The sequence below is a fragment of the Sciurus carolinensis genome, chromosome 1 (genome assembly GCF_902686445.1).
Source record: "Sciurus carolinensis chromosome 1, mSciCar1.2, whole genome shotgun sequence".
NCBI lineage: Eukaryota > Metazoa > Chordata > Mammalia > Rodentia > Sciuridae > Sciurus > Sciurus carolinensis.
The window spans coordinates 122,313,973-122,332,695 of record NC_062213.1 but is presented as its reverse complement, the minus strand read 5'-3'; the positions used below and the strand labels follow the sequence as shown (position 1 = coordinate 122,332,695).

The window sequence follows — 18,723 nt, the reverse complement described above, 5'->3', positions numbered from 1 at the left end:
AAAACAAAGTTATATTCCTAATGCACTTTATCTTTATTTTCATTAAATATCATTTTTTTATTACCAAGTTAAATGTCCAAACTCTAAAGTTTGTTTTTATCATATTATCTGTTGTCCAGATTGAGTCAACATCATCATATTAGATTATAGAATGGATATAGAAAGAAACTGATACTTCAGCATTTCTTAGGGTCATCTATGCAAATTAATCATGCTTAATACTAGTTAATAAAATCCAAAGAAGCCAAGGAAGTAAATAATGCTGGAAAAGGGAGACTGTTCTAAATCTGACAATCCCTGCTCATGCTCCCTTCACATCTGCTGAGAATTAACAAAATATACTTTTAATATTTTCACAGTCAGATAATGGAATGGGCTTAGTAAAGCATTTGAAGTAAAAGTAATGAACTTTTAAAAATCTGTACATCTATAAGAGTGAACAGGAGTGCTATAGAGAGTTGAAATAAATGTAATTGATAACATGACAAGACCATTAAGTTGGTCTCGAAAAGCAGATGGCAGATAAGATTGCACTTCATTCTGAAGCAATTCAGATCTATCATTCCTACTCCATTCTAACATAATAATCATTTACAACATGATTTCTAACCTCCCCCTTACAAAGAGGCTAAATGCAACCATTTATGCATTCTAGTTGGTCTTAACATTCGGTCACAAGTGATATGCAGGTTACACAATTTCACCCTCTCGGATTTGCTGACCTGTATCTCAGACTGCTTCATGCCAGAATCAGACAGCTCTAATACAGGATTTCAAATCCAGAATACTCAGAATTGCCATTATCACCCACTTCGGCACCGACAAAACCATTCTAGCACTCCAGTCCGTTGGCGTCCTCAGAGGCTGATGTGGGGTTCCTTCCAGTCTTCTTGCTGCTGCACTCAAGTGCGGCCGGGGGACGTCCTCCTGTTTTGGAAGGCTCGCTCATGGGAGGCGCTCTATTCATGCCTTCATCTTCCCACCCTAGATCTAAGGACGTGCTGTCCTCATTTCCACTAGTTGATTTAGGTTTGGTCATTAAGTCACAGCTGCTTTCTGTCTTTGGTGTCAATACCGTGGCATCGGATGAGAGTCTGCTGCTTCGGAAAACTTCATATTGTGACTTCACATTTCTCATAGAAGATTCAAAGTCATCTTCTGGTCCTGAACTTTGATAGTCTCCATTGCTGGAAGGATGATATCGCTGCACAACTCTCAACCTTTCTTGCTCCAAGAACTTTCGCTGCTTTGCTGCCCTGGCTGCTTCACACTGCGCAACGGATAAAGCTTCTTCTAGTCTTAAAGTCTCTTCTTGTAAGGCTAACTCTTTTTGGGTTTTCATATCAAGATCTTTCTGTTTTTCAGCAATAGAATCATAATGTCGCTCTCGTAGGTCGACAATTTCTTCCTCCGTAAGAGGCCTATGACAGCTTCCTGGGCTCTCCCCTTCATCACTTCCTACTAGATTCTCAAACTCTATAGTTAAGTGCTCACCTCTTGAACACGTTCTAAAATACTTGGCTCCTTACACGCTGCACAGTGGAAGGGAAGAAGGCAGAGGGAGAAAGAAGTATGAGGTTTGCTTCCAGAGAGAAACCATACAGCAGCATTCGCAAAGCCCTGAGTCCAGAAAACCCTGTGCTAATGCAAGCCATCATTCATGAGTAATGACAAACAAATATGTTTTTCAGAGGAAGGCTAAGAGATTTAGCCATTTCTAGGTGTTCATTCCCAGAAGTTCTGATGTATTACTTCAACAAAAGAAAAATGAAACCCAAAGACTGGAAAACCTGTGAATAAAGTCTAAATAAGCATTTTAGTTTAAAACAATGTTAATAAAATTTTAATTCAGGGTAGACAATTAAAATCAAAGCAGAATAACAATGCTATAACAAAAACATATGAAAGATATGGAGAGTGACATCAGAATTTAAGGGCTCCCAAATTCTTGAATGGTTCATTCTGGAAGGGAATTTAATGAGCTTCAGATTTCAACCTAAGTGTACAGATGAAAATTTTATAGATTCTCAGTGAAAGATTATAAATAGAATTAGCAATTTTCAAATGAGTTGGATAATGCAACAGCGATGAAATGATTAATCAACCAGGTAGCAGGATGAGAGAAAAATCTGTGAAGAGTAGCCATGATGGATCCATAAGATGGGAAAAAAAAAAACATCTGGGTTATGGACTCATGGTATTCATTTTATATACTCTTTATTTTTGTGTCTATGAGAGATATTTGACAGTAGATATAAAAATATTTAATTTTGACTGTGACATAACTAGTTTTAAAATGCTATACCATTATATTTAAAATTAGAAACCCGAATAGGAAATAAAAGAGAATTACAAGTCTCTAAATAGACTTCCATATTTATGAGAACTTAATATACAGTAATGTGATAGTTCAAGACAATGGAAAAAGAATGACTTAATTAATCTATATTGGCACAGATGATATCCTTAATGTGGTGACAGGAGAATGGAGGTAAAAATTTGGTATAATATCAGTGCCTACCAATATTATTCCACATATGGAAAAACTGAAGATACTCATTGTTTTGAATAACTGGAATATGTTATAGAAACTGATAAGGAGAATATGGGGAAAAATTCCCTTGAAACACTAACTTTTAGTAAAATCTTTGCCTCAGAACTTTATTATGAAGCAAAGATAATCAAAGTAGGTAACTCTAAAGAAGTAAACATTGAATTAAATGTGAAGTAAGGTAAAAATGAACTAACATCATATACACTGTGCTAAGGACTTTTGATATAGGAACTCAAACATAGTTGTATTCATTTATATTACATGTAAATTTAAATGTGTCTGTGCAACTGAGTGAAAATGGTTTTGTTATCTGACACTGTGTGATTCCTTGCCCATGGAGGACATTTCTTAAGAATGTAGTGTAATTATTTGACTTTCTTGCAACTGACCTCTTGGTCAAATACTGCAGTGCCTACTGTGCAGAACCTGGGCATCTAGCAAAAAAGACCAGTGGAGTAAAAAACCTTCAGTAAGTATCCTTCAAAGGTAATAGAAGTGATTTTGCAAGCAACACATATGCAATCACTTTCTGTTACAATCTCTAGAGAGTTCTTAAGTGTCACTTGAATTAGAACTTTTGACAAAGAGTCTGCTCAAAGTGAAACTGCTATGATAGTTACTCTTGACCATGGTACATTGCTTTTTTGTTGCCAATGCCAGGAATTCCAGCAGTGTGAGCAGTGGGGAAGCACAGCTGAAAATATAGATAATAAAACCAGGAGAGTTCCCTGAAGCAGACACACACACACAATGCACGTGCACGTTCCCCTTTTCAGAATACAGTATTTGAAACAAGAGGCTCTGCAGAGCTCACACTATCTTTCGTATATCATAGATGCATCTGTAAACACCATACAGTTCCTGAACAAGACAATTTCCTTGCTGCTTGATTGTTACTTTTATCATTTGGGGACACATTTCAGAGTGTGACTGTTTCAATCAGTTCCGTAAGTGTATCTTGATTATAGAGGTAGAGAACTGTGGAAAACATCATTAATTTAAGGGCATGCTTGCCATTAGTATAGGTAACATCGGTCTCTCACCTCATCATTGCTCCATCAAAGACATGAGTTAGGAGGTGAGGTTAAAACAGACCTGGGAATAATGTTGCTTTTTTAAATTTACATATAAATTTTCATGGATTTTCTCTTCCTAGAGAAATCTGTTTGGGTTACAACTCAAAGAATATTTCTAATGGCTGTATACCACTTTCCACAAGGGAAGTTGAAGCCTCTTTAGTTACTAGAAAAATTTCATTATTTCCGTTTTGTAGTAAATCTCACTTTGATGAAAAACTATATGATATACCATTTACTACCTGCCTCTTTGACAACACTCTAACCTGTATTTGTTTAGGGTAAATTCAAATTTCAAGTAAGAGATACCACAAGCAACTTCACACTTAATACTCAACATCTCTTCTCTACAGGGATCCAGTCCTTGGGCAGGTTGAACCTTGCCACAATCTGGGACTTCCATGGCTTAAAAAATATAAACAGTAGGAGCCGCTCCTTTAACATAAGTTTGCAAGCTTAGTTTTCCCTCCCCAAATTTATAATGTAACTACATAAAGACCTTTATTTGTCTATCTCTGTATCAGTCTCTTTTTGGTTTCACATTCCTCCCTAAATGCTCTATTATTTAACTGCTACACTGAAGTAGCTACTTGGATACTCTGGAGCAAGAGGGCCCAAATTTGAAATCTGACTTCAACATTTATTAGCTGTGTGAGCCTGGCAAGATACTTAACTTCCCTGACCCTGGATTTCCCCATCTGTAAATAGGAATTATAAAGTACATTTTTAAAGAAAATAATATTTTTATTTGTTTGATCTTTGATAAAGAAAAAGGTGGCAGATCATATCCGAGTCCTTTTGGACCAGGAAAATATGACAATATTGTGAAAAATCACCTTTAAATAAGATAAAATACCTTGTGAATGCAAATTGTATGTATTTTACTCCTTTCTTTCATATATTATTAAGACAGTATTCCAAGTATCTCAAAATGTGACATGAGTTTCCCCAGATTCTATTGTTTTTAAAGGAACTAAACTGACATACCTTTTTAAAAAGAATCTGGGTTCAGCACTTTACTCCCACTGCTGCCTGTCATCATTTTTCATTACCCTGTCCCACACCAAAGGAAAGGAACGCAACCAGGTGAGGTCATGACACCCAGCATCGCCTTTCTTGATAGAGTGGTGCCATCTCACGCATAGTCATGCAGACAAACTGGTTCAAGTTCAAGGCTGCGAAGAAGGTTTTCTTCCCCTTCCATACCCCTGTTTAGCCTCTGGCAAAGAGTTGCTTCCAGAAAAGGGGCAAGTAGTAGAACAAAGGGGAATATAGCACTTGAAAAAACGGCAGTTCCTTTGTGTGTATCTGTTTCTCTTGGGAGGATATTTTTCCTCAGTCCTGTGTTTACCTGAAGTTTCACAAGGCTATAGGAAGCATTATTCTCCCCACTCCACCCACTCCTGCTGTCAAGACTGCCTCAATGCAGAGAGGTGTAGGAGTGAGAATTTTTGTTTCTAAAAGAGGACAACCTTGAAGTCTTCCTGGAAGAGAGTCCCTCCACAATTTTTGCACATCAAAGTGATAATGAAGTAAAATCAGACATCCATTTTTTCCTTCAAAAGTTGAAACAAATTCATCTCAAATTTTCAAACTGAACTGCATTAAAGAATTTGAAGATTGAATTATGCTTTATTGTAGAAGTCTACATCCCAAATCACATGTTTTAGACTGAAGGGTCTGTCGCTCCTCATTTATTCCATGTTGAGTTTGCTTGAGAAAGCATTGTTTTATGCTTAAAGAAGCAGATAATTTGATTTCTTAACTTTCCAAATGCCTAGTTGCGAGGTAAATAAATTACATAATCTTTCAATTCCAAATTCCATCCCTTCATGAAGTCAAGTCTTGTTTATTATCTACACATTTCAGGAAGGAGTTAGAGTGTTTGGAATGTTAAAAGATCAAGTTATAAAGGACTCCATATTTCTTTGTGGTTCTTGATAAAAATAAATGAACGCAGTTGAGGGTATAAGTTAGGCAGCAAAAAGGCTAGATTAATTATTTTAAATCTTACCAGAAATAAGTACAATTTAATGTAACAAGACTGATGCATTTATAGAATGCAAAAATACTAATGTTATGTATTAATACAAATATACATAAAAAATTAATACCAAATTTTATAAGTCACAAATTTTGAGGAAAAAAATCAGCATATTTATTAATTATTCTCAGATATTACCTTGTATAACAAAAGTAATTGCATAACTTAAAAACTGAACATATGTGAGAAAAAAATTACAGAAATTCATATTCAATTAATAAAGAGTATTTTTACTATAAGCACTAGCTATGTATTCAAAATATTTGTATGTGTGTGAGTGCCAGAATGAGTAAGATTGCATGTGAAACAAAGAATCTCATATAACCACAGGGAAACATTTCAAAATAAGAAATACCATGGAATAAATTACTAAAGAGCATCTAATAGCTCTTTATATCTTTAGCTATGTATCAGGATTGAATCCTATTCTGAAGATATGTAGCTAAGTCAGGATTTCAGTGTTTCAACCCAATTGTTATTTAATAAACTATTCTTATTATTTAAAATCAACTTGCTCATGCTTTACTCCAGAATGGTAGTGAGCTGTTTCCTCACTGGTTACAGTTCGTAACTTGATCACACTTGATATCTGGAGTGAAAAGTGATCTCCTAGATCTGGTTTTAAAACTACTCCTTGATATAAATATATCCTTTCAGAAATTTCTCATAGTTTACCACCTTTCTCTTTATTTATATTTTTTAAGAAATGATGTCCTTAAAAGGATGAATGAAAAAAGTAAACGTGGTACACATATAACAATGGGGTTTTATTCAGCCATGAAAAAAATAAAATTATGTTATTCACAGGAAAAATGGATGGAACCAGAGATCATTATGTTAAGCAAATTAAGTCCAAACTCAGATATGGTTTCTTTCATATGAGGAAGCTACAGAGGAAAAAGGAAAATAAGGGTAAGGGGCAAGGATCTCATGAAAATGAAAGAAATATCAGTAAGGGTAAGGAGCCAAGGAGCCAGGGGCAGGGAGAGAGGGGGTGTGCTGGGAATTAGCATTGGTCAAATTATATTGTTATATTGTGTGCATGTATGATTCTGTAACAACAAATTCTATCAATATGTACAAATATAATGCACCAATTTAAAAAAAGGTGAAAAATGAAAAGAGAAAATGATGTTCTCAGGAGAGATGGAGAGGGTGACCTGTGGGTACCAAGTTACTGTTAGGATCCTGTCCTTTGGAGTGACTGCACAGCAGGGTGAATACAGGTACCAGTAACACACTGTGTCAAAGAGCTAAAAGAAAGGATTTTGAAAATCTTCACGATAAGGAAAAGATAAATGTTTGAGGAGATAAATATATTTAACTTGATCAAAATATTATACAACTGTATACCTATATGAAAACAGTACAGACTACTGCATTAATACGTATAATTTTAATGTTTTAATGTATAAGTTAAAAATAAATTTTAAAAAGTGTGCAAAAAAGAAATGACTTTGTCAAAATACATAAACTTTTTCCAGGGAGGAATGAAGTTCTCACATCAATATCTTATATCAAAAATGATCACAATATATTACTAAAATAATATCTTTCCTGTACTTGCAGAAAAAATTCGGCCACAGTTTATCAAAACAAATTTTTCTTTATTTTTTTCACATGGTTCTTTCTTCTGTTTGTTTATCAAAGTTCTATTCAGTTGTAAAATATGCCCTGGTATTAAGAGTTATAAACCATTTTATTGGAGGACATGATACATATGGTATATCACTGAACTAATAAGAGCTGAACAACTTAATTTACTTTCTTAAAGGTCACAAAAGCACTCAGAATAGTTTCCAGCTTCTATCTTGCTGTCTTGGGCATCCTGAGATTAGGTCCATTTGATCTCAGGATCAACACAATCCTCCTGGTTGGCATCAGCTCTCCAATCACTTTCTCTCTGCTGGTGTGGTCACTCTGAGATAATTAGAGCTCTACAACTCTCCCTATTTATTTGAAATGTTTTGCTCACTTTTCCTGGTAACAGAAAGCATCGGTTGGTCTTTCATTGTTTTATCATTTTTTTCTCTTTGCCTCGCCTCACTTAGACAGAAAGGTATACTTCAGCACACTTTTCCAGAGGCCATCTGTTTATTTGTTTCCAGGTTGACCCAAGACATGTTGTATGGGAGCCACTATAATTTACCAACTGCTCTTTCTCCACAAAACTTGATTTTCAAGCTAATACCTTGTTCTGAAGTCAGTAGTCTGCCTCTCTAGCTCTGAGGACTCTGAAGGGCTCTCTCAAATAATGAGGTGGCAGATAGAAATATAATTGGGGGAATCAAAGTACAACATTTTTTCATATTTTCAAAATATTATCTATGTTATCTTCAATACAATCTGTATGAAAAAAATAATTTCTTGATCAGAGCACTCTGTTTAATTACCTCCTATTTGCAGCCCCTGAAATAAATTTGGAAAACCAAAAAATCTTGCCTTCAAAAGAACAGAGCTTCTATTATGTTGTGAACGAACCAAGCCTCTAATTGAAACATACAGATGTATACAAAGAATAGATACACCAAATGTAAGTCAAAATAATCACAAAAATTTCAGGACTAACTAACTGTGTTTTACTATTAATTCCAAATCCATTCTTATAGTTGGGTCAGAGATTAACAACTGCTTTCAATGCACAAGCCAGTGCTGATTTGTTAGTTGCTCTCACCAGGAGCTCATTGTGGTGAAACATTATAGGTAAAGTGTCCTAAATTGTGTTGGCCCTCAGCAGAGTGCAGAGTGTGGTATACTTGCCATGGATTTTCATTCCTGGTGTTAGGGGCAGTTGTGGCTTGTCGATAGCTCCCAGAAAAACGCTCAGCAGACACAAGATCTCACACAAGGGACTTTATTTTATGCAAACGATTCACGTCCACTCGGGGAAAAAGAAGAAAAAGAAGAACATGGCGCATGGCTTCTCCCAGATATTGGAATTCCAGGGCTGGAGGAACCAATCGTAGGAGGAGAATTCTGCAGACTGACTGATGGACCAATAAGCATGTTAGAACGTAACATGGGAGGCAGAAAGATGACGGCAGCCTAAGCCGGAATTCCTCTAATGTAAGAGGCGGGAAGAACGCAGACTGACAGGTGATGGGGAAGCCGGAAATTCCTATAATGGAAGAGGCAGGTGGTATGCAGATTGACAGGTGGTGGGGAGGCCGGATTCCTTAAACCTGGTACAGGCAATCTTGGTGTGACCAGAATACTTCCTCTCCTGGGTGGTCAATGCCCTCCTCTTTCTTTAATTCTACAAATTCAGATCCTATGCTACACCTAAATTCACCATATCGAACAAAGCATTTTAATTGCTCTATACTCATTTGCAAATTAGAGTGCCCTTGGAACCTTTCTGGACTCATTAAGAATTTAGTCATTACATAAATATTCTGCTCAAACATACTCTACCCATACCTCTCTCTTACTCTGCTGTTATGGCTAATCCTCTGCCTTAGTTCTTTCAGATAAATCTGTGCAAATGCTGCAAATTCAGAAACTTATCATTTAATGCAAATCAGTTCTCTTAAGGCCTTCCTTCTTCAAAATACATTTCATAACATGCCTTCTGATTATATATGGTTTTTGCTATGTGATTGAAAGATTTTATGACCTTTCTAGTCATTAAATATTTATTGCGTGACTACTATATGACATGTACTATTTCCACATTAGTCTGAGTCATGCCTGGAAGTCTTTCCCCAAATTTATACAGCTTTGCTTTCTTCTAGTATGTTTTTGTTTTATCCTATCAAGCATCCTGCCTAGGATCAAAGATTTAAAGTGTTTCCTTTTAAAGGAAATGCTGCCTTGGGAAATTCCAGCATTAGTATTTCCTCCTGAGCATAATAAGCAACATATTGGTACTCTAAATTTGAAAAATATTTTATTTTTCAGTATATAAGAAACATTTAATATTAAATATTTAAATATTTAATTTTCAGTATATAAGAAAAAATACCTTTTTCTCTCTTTTGATAACTTCTAATTTAAGAAGTCTATGTGGCTCAATAAAAATCAGCAGATATGGACACAACAGAATGTGATGAAGTAAGGAGAAGAGAGCTCATATTTAACATGGGGTTTCAAGTTCCCTAAAGGAAGAGGCATACCTATTTGTCATGGGAAAGAAACAAACAAAATTAACATTTTAATTAACATGTTTTTCTGAATATTTCACACTCTAGTGGAGTTATTCAAGATAGGTGAGGGGAAACAGCACAATATATGTCACTTCGATCAAAATTTGCAAAAGTGCCTTGAAAGAAACAAAACACCATAGAAACAAATGTCCACATGTGCGACCCACAACCAGTGATTCAAAACATGTGCTTTAGTTCCACCTGCATTCAAATCAGTGGATCCACCCCTCACAGGATTCTTCTTTCCATCACCTGGAAAGCCTGGTGTCCATGTGGAACACAGAATAGTGTGCTAGGCATGCTCAACTTCCACACTCATGGGTTATTTAGGGTGGTTGAGCAGTATTGAGTATTGAGTTTAATACTACAATGATTCCACAGTATAAATTACATATATAATAAATACAAGTCTATAAATTCTTTCCTGAAGGGTTAGCCCTCCCCACCTCTAGCAAAATTACTCAATTTTCAAGATATCACTTTATTCCTTAGATGTGAAATCCTAATATTCCTATGAAACTGCAAGTTTATATTTTAAAGAATTTTGATCTCTTGCTCCATTAGAAGAAATTTGTAAACTCAAAATTAGACTGTTGTGATAAAAATGAAAGTAGCCTTGACTACTTGAACTGATTGGTAGCATGGTCCCTTAGATGGTAAGCAATACAAGGCACAGGTAGAAGTTATACACTATTAAAATACTCTTGATAGTTATGACAAGGTACCCAATAGAAGACACAATAAGAAATACAACAAAGGATGTAGGAGTAATCCTAGTAACTCATAGAGAAGATGAAAATAATTTTTGAAATTTATGTAGATCTTATACATAATTTTCCCTTAATATTTTAGCATTGTCCCTTGTAAATATTTTCAAATAACTGAAACACTGGAAATAAGATGCAGTTAAATAAGGATACTATGATATGAAGCATGAAAGTACAATACACAGATAAACATCTTAAATTTTAACCAGGAGAAAAACAGTGTTATAACTCATTATTACTTTTTCAAATGTGAATGGCACTCCCTTTTGAATTAATATCTTTAATAATTTATAGCTTAGAGAAACTTTGTAGTTTCAAAAAGAGCTGTGAAAATGATCACTTACTCTTTTATTTATCATAAGATGTCCCCAAACTATACACCTGATTATCCCTATTCTCTCTCTCCATGGCATAGTGAGTATAAGAATTAAATTCAGTTACTTTAGGCATTTTTATTGCATGAATATTTTTAAATTTAAATAAAAATTATTTTTAATTGATAAAAACAAAAAAAATTAGGGATACCATGTGATGTTTGATACGTATGTACATTGTGTAATGTTTAAGTCAGGTTAATCATGTCTAGATCCTCAAACATTTATACTTACTTTATAGTGAAAATATTTAACATTCTTTCCTCTAGCTTTTTGAAATGTACAGTACATTGGTATTATCTATAATCACCCTACTATGCAACAGCACTCCAGAACGCTTACTTTAACTATAACTTACTACCCATTAATGAAATTTTTCACATCTCTTCAAGAAACAAAAAATGACCATAAGCCATAAGTCTAGTTTCATAATTTTCTGCTCATACCTATAAAAAAGCATATGTCAATTTTTTTGTTATCCATATAATCCTTTAAAGAATAACTTCCAGAATACTTAGTCATAATTCTTTATCTGTTAATAAAAAAAACCAATTCTATGGCACAAATAAAACATGTAGTTAAATAAATGAAATGAAGACCCATAAGTTAAATAATATGTTGAGTTCTCAATAAGCTATTGGCAGAGGCAAGACTGAACATAGTATTTCATTTTGTTTTTCAAGTCAAGTGAAAAGGTATGAACAGGTACATACCCATCCACACAACAGAAAATCTCATGGACATTTCAGGGTCAGAAATAAAAGCCTGGCTCTACATATAGATTTTGCAAATTTTTAATACATAATTGTTCTCTTCATCCACCAATGACTTCATTAACAATCACTTTTTTCTATGTTTCATAAGAGCTATAAAGTCCCTCACATTTACATTTCTTATTCCCCTTTAGTAACTGTACTTAGAATCCAAGAACTTCCCTTGTGGTAAAATTGGGTAGTTATGACCAAAAATATCACTAATATTATTCTTATTCAGCAAAATTATTATGATAATGTTCTAATTTTCTTTAATTACTTTGAAGAATTTGGGCTTTCGACATTATTTATGCTGGTTTTAGAGTTTGAGCAGCATCATCTATATATAAAATTTGAAGTCTTGTTCTATAGCACTTTAGTTAAAGTTCACATTCTGGACTTGGTTCTGTAGTTAGTAAGAACCTGGAAAGATTACCTGACCTCTCTGTGGTCTGGATTACACATGTGTGGAAAATATTTGTCAAAAGAGTTAATAAGTGAAGTGACATAAAGAATTTAAAATATAACCCAGCAATATAATTGTTACACAATTCATACTGACACTTGTTTTAGTCAGCTTTTTCGTTGCTGTAACAAAAGATCTGATGAGAAAATGCAGAGGAGGAAGAGTTAATTTGTGGTTTGTGGTTTCAAAGGTCTCAGTTCATAGACGGTGGGCTCCATAGCTCTGGGTTCAAGGAGAGGCAGAACATCATGGGAGAAGAGCATGACAGAAGAAAGCAGCTCAGGACAGGGCAAAAGGAATCAGAGAGAGCTCTGATCACTAGGAACAAAATGTAAACCCCAAAGGCATGACCCCTGTAACTCACCTTCTTCAGCCTCTCCCCACCTGCCTACAGTTAGTGCCCAGTAATCCTTATCAGTGGATTAATACACTAATTAGGGTAAGCTGTAATAACCCAATCATTTCACCTCTAAACTTATTTCTTGTGTTGTCTTAAGCAAGAATTTTGGGGTGATACCTCATATCTTGACCATAACAACACCACTCGTATTGCTGTAATTTTTCTAGTTGAATTTTATTTCTGGGTTTCAAAAACTCTCTGATGCTCCAAAATCTCTCCCATTTCCATTCACTGGAAATTTATTAACACTGAGTAACATACTAGCTCCAGTTTGAAGAAAATCAAAAAGTATTTCTTTTTTCTTTTTTTTTGTAGTAGGGATTGAACTCAAGAGAGTGCTTAACCTCTGAGCCACCTCCCCATCTCTTTTTATTTTAGATTTTTTTAAAAATTTCAAGACAGGGTCTCACTAGGTTGCTTATAGCCTACTTAGTTACTGAGACTGGCTTTGAAAATGTGATTCTCGTGCCTCAGCTTAAAAGGTATTTCTTTACTGAGTTTTCAAGTTATTTTATTTCTTGCCCAAAATATTTTCCTTGGTGTAATGACTTATTGAAATGCCTATACATACTGGCTTATTTTTAAGGGTTTAATTACATTGGAACAAAGTATATATTTCCCTTTTTTTCAAGAACCATTGATAAAGCAATTGTTCATATGTTAGATTATATTCAGAAAATTTGTCAGTTTGAGTTGAACAGAGTTTGTCTTTGTGGCAAAGTATAATTTTAAGAGACTTTCCACTCAATTTTTCTAAAATGCCATATGTCATCATTCTCCCATTCCCATAAATTCCTCTGTCCCAAAGAATACATATTCTGTTGTATACATGTAAGCCAAATAATATTACATAAAACATAAAACTTTTTAAAACCTTCCCAAATTCTTGGCCTTGTACCTATTTCTCCTCATTTAGAGGGAAAATATGGTAAATGGTGGTAGAGTCCCATTATTCATATGCTAGACTATGCTTTAACTACTTTCTTAGAAATCTTTGATCTTCAAACAGATTCTACATTATTAAGTAATCTAAAGTTTAGAGTCAAACCTTAGAAATAAGGTTTTTATTAGGCTTGTTGATGAATTTTTGTGGCTACTCTAGAGTTCACCTTACTCTAGAAATGGACCTTCCTCCTAATGTATAATCATTTTATTATTTGAGCTCAATGCTGAGCATATCAGTTTCCACTCCTCCTGGGCCAGAACTCTCCTATCTCTTGGCATTGCTCAAATCCTATTGCTTCTCTCCTGCTTTCTTCCTTATAATAATTGAGGCCCTACTTGAATATGTGCAGGTCAGCATTCAGTTAAGGGCTCAAAAATAAGTCTTGCACAGTCTAATTCTTCTTAACTCCCTCGGTCTTGCGCCTTGACATCACAGATCTTACATTCCAGCAGCTTCACATGCAGCACACTGCATTCACTGCTTTCTCAGCTCAGATGGATCTGAGTATTTCTCACGTGCTGGAGCTGTCTGAAACAATGAAAAACTGTCCCTAGGTGCAGACATGTAATTGTGTGGCTCACCTTTGAGTTTCTCTTTTTCAGAGATTGTAATCTCAAGTTGTTTATGGTGTCTCCCAAGAGTTCTCTTCTGTATTTGATTCACATTTATTTAATTTGATTTAATTTGTGGTGGAATGGCTAGCCCCACACCAGCTACCTATAAAGTCAGGTAGATGAAGCTTCCATTGAACATTACTTAATTTCTCAAAAACTAATCTTTTCATTGTACGACACTGAAATGTCATGCTCAAATTATGTATGCATTTGGTAAAGAATAACTCTTTTATTTGACTAAAAACTTACAGTTCAATATAAAGTTATTTCATTTTGACTTGAAACAGTAGTGTAATTATCTCTACTAATTTTATTTCCATAAAACAGAATTATTGTTGAAATTATAGTCAAAGAAAACACTATGTATATGCTGACCAAGTTCAATATTTGAAATGACTTTATTTTATATGACTTATATATACTTTATACATTTACTCATTCTCAATTACATGTGTAATCTCCAATACTGTAATACAAAATTAGATTGCAAGCATATTTGTAGTTTGCTCTTTACAAGTATAAATGATTGATTATTATTTTTGTTCAAAAATTTTAAATTAAATACATACTATGAGAGCATGAATGAAATACCAAAAATAAAATCAAATGTGAATTTTTAATAACTGCATTATTTTAATATCATTTTCTTAAATTTAGCACAGAATATTTCTTAATTATGTAAGTAGAACAGTTGGTATTTATTTCTCAAATTAAAAATACAGCAATGAAGGGAAATAAAATATTTAAAAATTTTGTTACATAACATGTATACCTGTTCTCTTTTTAATATTTTTCTTAGCAAATATTTCATGAGCACTCACTACACATTTAGTACTTTTCCCATTTGGGGCAAAATAATCACAAATATGGGGATTGCTTCCTTACTGATGGGAATTTGTGGCTGAGTATCCTCACTGAATCTGATGCTGACACTATGAAGTCTGTGTTATCATCATCATATAGATAAGGAAATGGAGAAATATTTGACCACTGTTATCATCAAAGCACTGCTTAATTTTTTTTTTTTGTTGCAAATGCTTGGTTTACATAAAACACTATAAAGCGCTTTGTATTGTAAAGTATTAACTTAACAATCATTACCACAGAGTTCTTGGGCATGATACAGTATGCACTGTTGAGATAGTACATGGGAAACTACAGAGGAAAAGGAAATTGCACCGTACTTATTCCACCTGACCCAAAAAGACTTCCCATCTTCATATCTCACCCTTCCAGTGTTTAATAGTCACTTAACTAAAAGTTAAGCTGATATTATTTCCTTTTTCTTCACTACACTCTATATCTATATTAAGCAAAAACAAATCCAGGCAAATGTAGGTACAGACACACTTTCTCTCTCTACCTATTTGTTGGTGAATCACTTTAAATTTTATTTATCCATTTAGAGATCTTTAACAATTTGTGATAAAAATTAATTATTCATATTTAAGCTCAGATACAGCCTATTACTCATAAGAGCAAGATTCAGTGTACATTCAGTTTGGATCAAGTAGTTTTATTTCACAGGTGGTCTTCCTATGACCTCCATCACTCTCAGACCAGACACTTCCCTCTCAACACTTTTCTACTCCCTGGTTCTATAAGGCAGCTCTCATAATATACTTCCATTTCTCATGTCTTCTGAGATTGTCACATGTCACAGGAATGGTTCATGCCCAATATACTCCACTGGGTTCATAGTACACATAGCAATAATATGATACCTAATAAAATTTAGAAGTTGACACTAAAATTCTAGTTATATCTTAATTCAAAGACCAGCCTAAGTTCTATTTAATACTGTAAAAAGGCACATATATTTAATGTCTAAAATTTTCAGTTTATATAGCAGAGCTAGAAAAAAGACAAAAGGAAGAATAACAAAAAAGGATCCCATAATTTTTAAAGAAACAAAACAAAATGACTATGTCATCCTCTGACTGTAATCTTGTTTCCTCTCAGTGGGTGTCTAAATGATGCTTTAATGACTTACAAATGGTTGCACTGGATATTCTGTGAGGATTCCTTTGACTTCTTATTTCTCTCTATTGTCCTAACTGTTGATTTTTAGCAAGAAAAGGTCAGTTTCTCATTCTAATTCCTTCTACTCATTAATTCCCAGTTTTCCCTGTCCTTTACACATAGGTTTGCTGTCAACATTAATTCCAGAGAATAATACTTGCAATTTCGTATAGGTTTAAAATCTGAGTCAGAATATGAATATGACCCACTCATTCTCATGCCTAGAAAATTCAAATGATATGTCTGGCCCATATCAGGTCAGTTCATATAACTGAAATAAAATAATAACACATTTAAACTAGTAAATAAATAATGCCAAATAAATTTCCAGGGATCTTGATTCATTGACTTTAACTGTATAATACATTTTCTCTTCTCAATCCTCAATTCTATGATCTACCCAAACTGAAGCTGGAGGACATACACAATTTAAACAAATTCATTTCATGAAATAAAATAGAAGACACTATCAAAAGCCTCTCAAACAAGAAAAATCCAGAACCAGACAGATTTTCAGTCAAGTTCTACAAGACCTTCAAAGAAGAATCAACACCAATAATCCTCAAAGTATTCCATGAACTAGAAAAGGAGGGAACCCTTCCAAACTCATTCTATGGGGCTAGTATCGCCCTGATACCAAAACCAGACAAAGACACATCAAGGAAACAAAACTTCAGACCAATATCCCTGTTGAACATAGATGTAAAAATTCTCAATAAAATTCTCAATCCCATACTAAAGCCTTTTAAAAAGATAGTGCACCCTGATCAAGCAGGGTTCATCCCAGGGTTGCAAGGTAGGTTCAACATATGGAAATCAATAAATATTATACATCACATCACTAGACTTAAAGACAAAAATCATACGGTCATCTGAATAGATGCAGAAAAAGCATTTGACAAAATACAGCACCTCTTGATGTTCAAAACACTAGAAAAACTAGATATAGTAGGAACATATTTCAACATTATAAAAAGTATCTATGCTAAGCTCAAGGCCAACATCATTCTAAATGAAGAAAAACTGAAAGCATTCCCTCTAAAAACTGGAACAATTCAGGGATACCCTCTTTCACCACTTCTATTCAACATCGTCCTTGAAACTCTAGCCAGAGTGATTAGACAGGAGAAATAAGTTAAAAGGATACAAATAGGAAAAGAAGAACTCAAACTATCACTATTTTCTGATGACGTGATTCAATAATTAGAAGATCCAAAAAATACTACCAGGAAACTTCTAGAACTTATAAATGAATTCAGCAAAGTAGCAGGATATAATATCAATAGCCATAAATCAAATGCATTTCTATACATAAGTGATGAATCCTCTGAATGAGAAATTAGGAAAACTGCCCCATTCACAATAGCCTCAAAAAACCAAATTGGGGAATCAATGTAACAAAAGAGGTAAAAGACCTCTACAATGAAAATTACAGAATACTACATAAAGAAATTGAAGAAAATCTTAGAAGATGGAAAGACATCCCATGCTCTTGGACAGGCAGAATTAATATTGTCAAAATGGCCATACTACCAAAAGCATTACACAGATTTAATGCAATTCCTATTAAAATTCCAATGGCATTCCTCATAAACTAGAAAAAGCAATCATGAAATTCATTTGGAAAAATAACTCAGAATAGCCAAAGCAATACTTAGCAAGAAGAGTGAAACAAGAGGCATTACAATGACAGACCTTAACTACAGAACAGTAGTAACACAAATGGCATGGTATTGGCACCAAAATAGACATGTAGACCAGTGGTACAAAATAGAAGACATACCGACAAAACTACATAAATATTACTGTCCTTTTTAATATTAATTTCCTAGGTAGAAAGTAAAATGCTTCATGAAATCTACAGCATTTATATTCAGTAAAAATATTTAAAACCTTATTTCAAATGTCTTTGATATTAAAGTAATACTTTAAAGCTTATATGTAATACTTATTGTTAATTATTATAATAATAAATTTCTCACATGTTAAAGTGGCTAGAATTTTTTGTAGCAGTGTAACAGAAAAAAAGGAAATGATATAGAGAAAGACCTATAGAAATCTGCAGCAAACGGGTAACTTTTAATCTTTGTTTAAATACCAGTATGAGGATAAATAGCATGAAATTCCATAAGATCAGACATAAAAGAGAGAGAGGTAAATTAAGAATAATCATTGGGGAATTATAAGCACAAAATTTTTGGAAGTTACACAGGAATGAGGGTCATTTGATTTTCATGAAGCAGAGTGGAGAGAGCATATTGAATATACCAAGTATTAGTTGGGCTGAATAAATACTCTACTCAAGGCTACTCTTAATTCATTGTGTGTGACAAAGCTTAAGCCATAAAATGATCAAGGTGTTCTTTTAGTGATTTCCTGATGAAAAACCTCAATACTTTATAAATAAAAAATTTAAAAACCTTATCACTCAAAACTATGAAATTCACAATGCCCAAAATTCCCAAAACGGTAGATATGAGAATAAGTAAAAGATGTGACCAGTAATCAGAGGGAAAACAAATAAGTGAAAATAGACTCTGAAAGGAAAACAGTAATAAAAAAG

General features: G+C 34.0%; 1 pseudogene; it reads right to left on the bottom strand.

Moving 5' to 3' along the window:
• Positions 1 to 690: 690 nt before the first annotated feature.
• The window catches only part of LOC124994238 (AP-1 complex-associated regulatory protein-like), an 87,073-nt pseudogene continuing 69,040 nt past the window's right edge, over positions 691 to 18,723 (bottom strand).